This window comes from Puma concolor, chromosome A1 (assembly GCF_028749965.1).
Source record: "Puma concolor isolate L17-30 chromosome A1, mPumCon1.1.hap2, whole genome shotgun sequence".
Taxonomy (NCBI): Eukaryota; Metazoa; Chordata; class Mammalia; order Carnivora; family Felidae; genus Puma; species Puma concolor.
Window position 1 is genome coordinate 216,768,287 of NC_141667.1, and position 8,257 is coordinate 216,776,543.

The following is an 8,257-nucleotide window of genomic DNA, read 5'->3' on the forward strand; positions in this document are numbered from 1 at the left end:
ACTGAGCCACCCAGGCGCACCACCCACCCCCCCCCGACCCCACCCTCCACCGTGACTCAGATCTTTTGTTTCTAAATCTACTGCTCCTGCCTTTACCAGAAGACTTTCTCCTTGTGTCTTACATCAAATGTCCTGAGAAAGCGTCTATTGGACAGCCTTCACTGTCCCCTAGAGGTGCCCCTGTGGGGCAGGGTGCTAGCACCCAGCCACCCCAGGCCTCTGGCTGGCATAGCAAGGGCTTCCAGAATCATGTACTACCACCTTTGGTCACACTGGAACACACTCAGAAGGGGCGAGTGGGTGAGGTCTCCCTGAGGCGACAGAGGAGGTAGTGAAACACTGGCCAGTCCTGGACCCCCAGTTCTAGGCTATCTGCCGAGCTGTGTCACACTGGCCATTTTGCGGGGATTGCAGCTGTTTCCCTCTTTATCAAGAGTTATCTCGGGGCGCCTGGGTGGCTCAGTCGGTTAAGCGGCCGACTTCGGCTCAGGTCATGATCTCGCGGTCCGTGAGTTCGAGCCCCGCGTCAGGCTCTGTGCTGATAGCTCAGAGCCTGGAGCCTGTTTCAGATTCTGTGTCTCCCTCTCTCTGACCCTCCCCCGTTCATGCTCTGTCTCTCTCTGTCTCAAAAGTAAATAAACATTAAAAAATAATTAAAAAAAAAAAAGAGTTATCTCCCTTTCTGTCTTCATGTGCTCAAAGTTAAAGCCCTAAAAGTTTTCTGCTTTGACTATCCAGAAGGCCAGAAAACTAGAAAGAAACGAAAACAAAACTAAAAATGCCTACATCTTCGTTGCTTTGGTGGTATGTGTTCCTGTGTGTTTATTTTTTCATTTTTTAGGAATTGAGGTAAAATTCACATAATACTGAATCAGTCATTTGAAGTTGTATTTAGTACATGAGGGCACTGACATTGTAGAGTGCATTTAGTGCATTCACAATGCTGTGGAACCATCACCCCTGCCCAGACCCAAACGATATGTTCTTGAATGAGCGTGTGTGAATGTCGGGAATGACCTGGTCCTCCATGTTGGAAGGAAAGACTGACCCCGGGAGCTGTATGTTTCCAGACCTACCCTTCTTTAGAGACTTCGCGTAAGAAAAAGATCCCTTGGGGTGCCTGGGTGGCTCAGTCGGTTGAGCGTCCGACTTCAGTTCAGGTCACGATCTTGCGGTCCGTGAGTTCGAGCCCCGCGTCGGGCTCTGTGCTGACCGCTCAGAGCCTGGAGCCAGCTTCCGATTCTGTGTCCCCCTTTCTCTCCACCCCACCCCTGCTTGTGCTCTGTCCCTGTTTTTCAAAAATGAATAAACATTAAAGAAAATTAAAAAAAAAAAAGAAAAAAAGATCCCTTCCTGACCGGATGTTACGAGGCAGGTCTCCTGGTTCTCAGAAACCTGCTTGCCCTCTCTCAAACACCCCCCAGCTGCAGACGACACAGCGAGAAGCTGTTTGTTGGCTGAGGACTTATTGTTCAATCATTTTAGGGTGGCTTAGATAGCAGTTAAATTCACACACAAGAAAACAAAGGATGGCCAAACTGAGTCAGGTACAAGGTCATGGGTGGCTTGGTCCTGACGTGAAAATAGAATCTCTCCTTCGATTCACTCACGGGGGAGAGGAATTTTCTGAATTAAGGCCTCAGGATGAATATCAGAGGGCCAGGCCACTATCCAACCTCAACAACAAGTTTTATTGCCAAGCCCTTTGTGCTTCCTTGGCACCTGTCACAGCATTGGCTCACTGGATCCTCACAAGAGGCCCGCAAAGGAGGCAAGGCCCCATTGCCCTCTTATAAGACCAGGGACTCTGAGGGCGTTCGTTGCCTGCGGTTCAGCTATGACTGCCTCTCTCTTGACCAGCACCTTCTCTAACTCTACAAGGGTAAAAGGGAGAGCCGGGTAGTTCCCCCCAATTACAGAATAGCTTGGAAGGAGTGTGCTTTCCTTGACTTTTAACACAGGAGGTTTTAAACTAATGTTCTTCAGTTTAGTGGGCTATGAAGAGTGTGAACAACAAAAGAGAGAGAACAGAATGATAAGCATCAGAGTGCACCGTGGTCCTAGGAAGTATTTTCTCTTGGAATGTGTGTGTGTGTGTGCGTGTGCGTGTGTGTGTGTGCGCGCGTGCGCGTGTGTGTGTTCTGGGTCATGAAGTAAAATGTGTTTCCTAATGTGGGCTATAGTTTAACAAGTTTCAAAGCCATGGACATAAATGGCTATGGTCCCGTCTGAACCGCTCGGATTTGGAGGTTGCCAGCTGCAGGCCTCACCTGCCACCCTGACCCTTCAAATGTTACCCGGAGGATAATGTCCTGGGAGTGTTCAGAGCCCTTCTGCGAGGCTCACGTACACTCTACCAGAGGCAAAACTCGAGCATGACAGTCTGCACGGAGGGCAAGTTCTGAGAACTGAGAACGCGGCCGTCATATGGTTGTATAACTTTTCGTCTTTCAAACTGTGAAAACAGTGTCAGTCCTGGCTTTGCTGTCCTCGGTTATTTTGTGAATGTACTTGAACATTCTAGGGCATTTCTAGAGCCACAGGCCAGGGCACTGACCTCCCTTACACTCCTAAGAAGCATGCTGCAGAGTCCTCTGGCTAAAATTATCTCACAGAAGCCACCTGTTTAGTTCCTTTTATATTTGTGCCTCTCAGCACGAGGTGTCCCAGATCACTTGTCCCAAATTCTTTTTCATGGAAAAAGCCATTATTCCATCTGGTGGAGATTATAATTTGCCTTTTTTATTTTGCTTCTGATAAACTTAAGTCTGATAGTTTTCTTAGGTAGTAAGACATGAAGGCAATCCAGAAAATTAGAGGTAAAAATATTTAGTCAAATGATTGACTAAAAAAAAGAAAAAAATGCAGAGGAGGGGCACCTGGGTGGCTCAGTCGGTTAAGTGTCTGACTTCAGCTCAGGTAATGATCTCATGATCTGTGAGTCTAAGCCCGTGTCGGGCTCTGTGCTGACAGCTCAGAGCCTGCTTTGGATTCTGTGTCTCCCTCTTTCTCTGCCCCTCCCCCACTTCTGTCTCTCAAAATAAATTTAAAATGTTAAGAAAAAAAATTTTTTTTAAATGCAGGGGTGCCTGGGTGCCTTAGTGGGTTAAGCGTCCAACTTTGGCTTAGGTCATGATCTCACGGTTTATGAGTTTGAGCCCCGCGTCTGGCTCTGTGCTGACAGCTCAGAGCCTGGAGCCTGCTTCAGATTCAGTATCTCCCTTTCTCTCTGCCTCTCCCCCACACTCTCTTTCTCCTCTCTCTAAAAAAAATTAACAAACATTAAAAATTTTTTTAAAAAAGGCAGGCACGGGGCGCCTGGGTGGCGCAGTCGGTTAAGCGTCCGACTTCAGCCAGGTCACGATCTCGCAGTCCGTGAGTTCTAGCCCCGCGTCAGGCTCTGGGCTGATGGCTCAGAGCCTGGAGCCTGTTTCTGATTCTGTGTCTCCCTCTCTCTCTGCCCCTCCCCCGTTCATGCTCTGTCTCTCTCTGTCCCAAAAATAAATAAACGTTGAAAAAAAAAATTTAAAAAAATGCAGGCAATTCCAATTAAGGCTCAGTTTGTTGTTGTTTTTTTTTTTTTTACATCTTGAATTGGTTAGTTTTCTTGATGTGCCATAGATATAACTAGCCAGCATAGCAACTAAGTAGTCATTTTGGTTTCTGTTCCTATTGTATTTTATTTATCTATTTATTTTAGTAATCTCTACACCCAACCGTGGGGCTCTAACCCATGATTCAGATCAAGAGTCACATGCTCTTCCGACTGAGCCAGACAGGTGCCCTGTGTTCCTATTGTTTTTTTTTTTGAAACCGTGTTACTCAATAAAAGTTCATTGAAAGCACTGAGAAGAAAGCCACTAGGAAATATTAGAGGCTTGACTTTTTGACTTTTAACATTCTAGCAATACTGGTTTTACCTAAGGGTACAGAACCTTTTGTGTATAACCTGAGATGATCAGAACAGCGACGATCACGGCGATGACAATGACAGTGGCAATAGCAAAGTTTATTACATGCAGGGCACCATGTTCATTATTTCATCCATTCCCTTTAAAAACTACAGAAACCGTCTTAAAAGTATGATGTGGATTTTACTTTCAAGGACACTGAGAATTATAAAGAAGATATACAACTTTTTAAGTTCTCACTGGCAAGATGCCAGATCCTCAGGCCGAACGTCCGTCCTTCCGTCCGTGGAGGGAGAGGAGTTAGCCGGGAGGAGCCCTTTCAGCCATTTTCACGGAGGGGCTTGTAGTTTTTTGTTTCCCCTCCTGCCTGACTTTGCTGCCTTCATCTTGCCGGGTGCAAATAAGTACAGAGGCGAAAAACTCAATCCATTCCTGAGTGTTTACAGGGAGACTGGCTGAAGTGAAGGTGAGGTTGCCAGGAGCATGCCCCACAGACCCGGGCATGGCCCGGCCTGAGATCTGGGCTTCGAGGGGAGAACAGGAGACTTGTGTGAGAGCAACTTCTGTGCAGACCCAGTTAGCGTGGCAGGGGGATGGGGCAGCCAGGGAGTCAGGGAGAGTGCATTAGCGTCCTATTGCTGCCATAGCAAATGACCACAAACTCAGTAGCATGAGGTGGCATGCATTTTTATTATCTCGTCGTTCTGGAGGTCAGAAGTCTGAAATGGGACTCACTACGCCAAAATAAGGCATTGTCAGGGCTGTGCTCCTTTTTGGAGGCTCTAGGGGAGGATTAGTTTCCTTGACGTTCCCGGCTTCTAGAGGCTGCCCGAATTCCTTGGCTTATGGCTTCTTCCATCTTCAAAGCCAACAGGGACGGAGGAGTTCTTACATCAGATCACTCTGACCTGTCTCCATAGTCCTATCTCCTCTGGCTTTTCTGCCTCTTTTTTCCACTGATAGGGACCCCAAGGATTACATTGGGCCCACCGGATAGTCCAAGATAACCCCCCACCTAAAAGTCAGCACGTAAGCAACCTTAATTCCACCTGCAATCTAATTCCCCTCTGCCCTGTACCCTAACACATTCACAGATTCCAGGGATTAGAACATTGGCTTCTTTGGGGGTCCCTGTTCTGTCTACCAAGGTAGCCTCTTGGATGAAGGAGGGATTAGGAGACACATTCTGGACATGACCTCCAATGTGAGGCCTGAAGGATGGGAGGACATTAGCAAGAGAAAGAGTTCAGCTCATAGAAGGTCCCAGAAGTGAAAGGGAGCACCGGCATGTTTGAGGAGCTGCAGGTGTCTCATATAAACACTCCCTGGCCTACACACAAGATGTGTTCTCAGAAAAGCACCTGTAGCTGAGAAAAACATACGCCCAAAGCAACATTCCTATAAAACAATCTCTCAAACCTCCACACTACTGCCATTTTGATAATTCTTCATTGTGCGAGGCCTTCCCTGGGCATTGGAGGATGTTTGGCAGCATCCCTGATCCCTACCCAATAGATGCCAGTAGGAACCGTGGAGTTGTGAAAACTAAAAATGTCTTCAGACATGGTCAAATGTCCTCTGGGGTGGTAGAATCTGGTTGAGAACCATGGCATAGGATATAATGATAGAGAATTTCACTGGCTCATTCCCAGTATACCAGCTGGGAACACTTGCCTATCCAGTGTTCTTGTTGGGAGTAGCTATGGCTCACTACTGCTCCTCTTTGCCAAGGGGACGGGAAGGTGACCAGATGTCTCAGATACAACCTCCTCCTCCTCCTCCAGGAGGTATTTAAAATAAGGCAGAATAGGGCTCAGAACCATGACGAACTATGAGATCATGACCTGAGCTGAAGTTTGACGCTTAACCGACTGAGCCACCCAGGTGCCCCTTGACATGTGTTTCTAACCTGATTATGATGATGTAACCAAGTTACTGTTCCCCAGAACAGTGGTTTCCAACCTGTGGATCAAGACCCTTTGATAATAATCTAAGATTCTTGTATCCTTAGGTTCAGCATGCATTTTCTTGATGGATGCTAAAAATACTCCTATCCATGTTTTAGGGACTCCAGAGTTTTTCAAAATTTAGTTGACCTTACAAAGGGATCCTCATACTTGAAAGGTTGGGAATTGTGTATTACGAAATACTAAATACAAATGACTAGATATTATATGTGTGTGTTGCTAAGAATTATATGCATATTAGCAGAGGCTGGCGGGGCATAGAGTAATAGAGGAATTTGGAGTCTGAAGGATGGATAGGAAAGGGGCGAATTCAGTACCTTTTTGTGCAGATGCCATACAGTTTTGAGTCTGGAAAGGGCTGGACTTGGTGAGATGAGAGTGGGGAGGTAGGGTAGCCTGAAGGGGTAGGAAGTCATGTATTTCTTTCCCTGCCATAAAAGGGTAGCATTGCAATGATTTCCGCCCCTCCCCGCAGGCTGGGGATTGCATTTGTTTTTATGGCAGGATTCTTGGGATCCGGCCAAGCATGTCCAAACTGTATCAATAGCGAAACAGTGTGTTCACAGAACTCCAAGGATTCACTTTCAGAATTCAAGTTGGAGAGTAAAGAAGAGATTGTGTCAGCTCAAGCCGGGCGCACTGGAGAAACAAGAGAAGGGAATGAGAGAGAGGTAGCTCCGGACCCAGGCAGAGGCCATCACCTCCGGGAACCTCGTTCCTTCATCTGTAAATGGAAAGGATGCCTCTTTGGCCCGAAGAAACCAATGAATGTAAAGACTGCCGCCATGGCTCTTTACAGCAATACATGCAGGTTCCGTCCATCTGTGTTTACTCTTTGACCCAGCGATTCTTCCAGGAGTTTACCCTGAAGCTACCCCTCCTTCAATAAAAACGATCTATGCAAAAGCGTATTCATTATGCTATTATTTGCCATAGCTAAGTGTTGCAAACAACCTGCATGTCACGTGTATTAGTCTTCTATCGCTGCCTAATACATTACTGCAAATTTAGCTGAAAGCAACACCTACTTATCAGCGCGTAGCTCTGTCGACCAGAAGTCTAACATGGTGTCTGGGTTCTCTGCTCAGGGTATCGCAGGGCTCAGTCAGAAGGTGAATCTACCTCTGAGCTCATGCCTATTGTTGGCAGAACTTAGTTTCTTACGGTGGCAGGTCCTTGCTGGGTGTCAGCCGGGGGCCACTGTCGGCTCCTTAAGGCTACCCGCATTCTTTGCCACGCAGCTCTTCATCTTCACACCGGTGCTGTCAAATCCCTTTTGTGATTTGCAACTCTGACTTCCCTTCTGAGACCAGCGAGAGGAAACCCTGCTTTTAAAGGGCCTGTGTGATTAGGACAATCTCTCTATCATAGGATCGACTGGTTTGGGACTTTAAGACATATGTAAAGTCCTTTCACAGCCACACCTACATGAGTGTTTGATTGAATGGCTGAGAGAAGGTGTGCGTACCCCGATGACCAAGAATCTTGGAGCCCGTCTTCGGACCTGGCCTATCACACTCAGGAAGCTGAGTAAATGCCCTGGGTCCATCCATACAATGAAGAACTATGCTGTAGTAATGAGGGACAAAAGAGGCCTCTGGGCCCTGCTCCTATGAGTCACGTCATTATAAGAAGGAGATTTAGGGGCGCCTGGGTGGCGCAGTCGGTTAAGCGTCCGACTTCAGCCAGGTCACGATCTCGTGGTCCATGAGTTCGAGCCCCGCGTCAGGCTCTGGGCTGATGGCTCGGAGCCTGGAGCCTGTTTCCGATTCTGTGTCTCCCTCTCTCTCTGTCCCTCCCCTGTTCATGCTCTGTCTCTCTCTGTCCCCCCCCCCCAAAAAAAAAAATAAGGAGATTTGACCACAGAGACACATATACTGAGGGAAGAACACCAGACGCAGAATTTGAAGCTATGCAGTTGCAAGCCAAGGAATGCTGAGGGTGGCCGGCCAATTGCGCAACACTAGGAGAGAGACGAGGAGGGATTCTCCTGTAGAGCCTCCAGAGAGAACATGGCCCTGCCGACATCACGAGTCTAGACTTCTAGCCTTCAGAAGACAGAATGAATTCTTGTTTTTATTTTTTTAAGTTTATTTATTTATTTTGAGAGGGATCGAGTGAGCGGGGCAGGGCAGAGAGAGAGAGAGAGAGAGAGAGAGAGAGAGAGAGAGAAGCAGGCTTTGATCTGCCAGCACAGAGCCCGCCGTGGGGCTTGAACTCACGAACCATGAGATTGTGACCTGAGGCGAAGTCGGACACTTAACCAGCTGAGCCACGCGGGCGCCCCTCAATTCTTGTTTTTAAAAGCCATCCAGTTTGTGGTAATCTGTCATGGCAGCCATGAGGAAACTAATACACTGGCCAGTGGCCAGTGAGGAC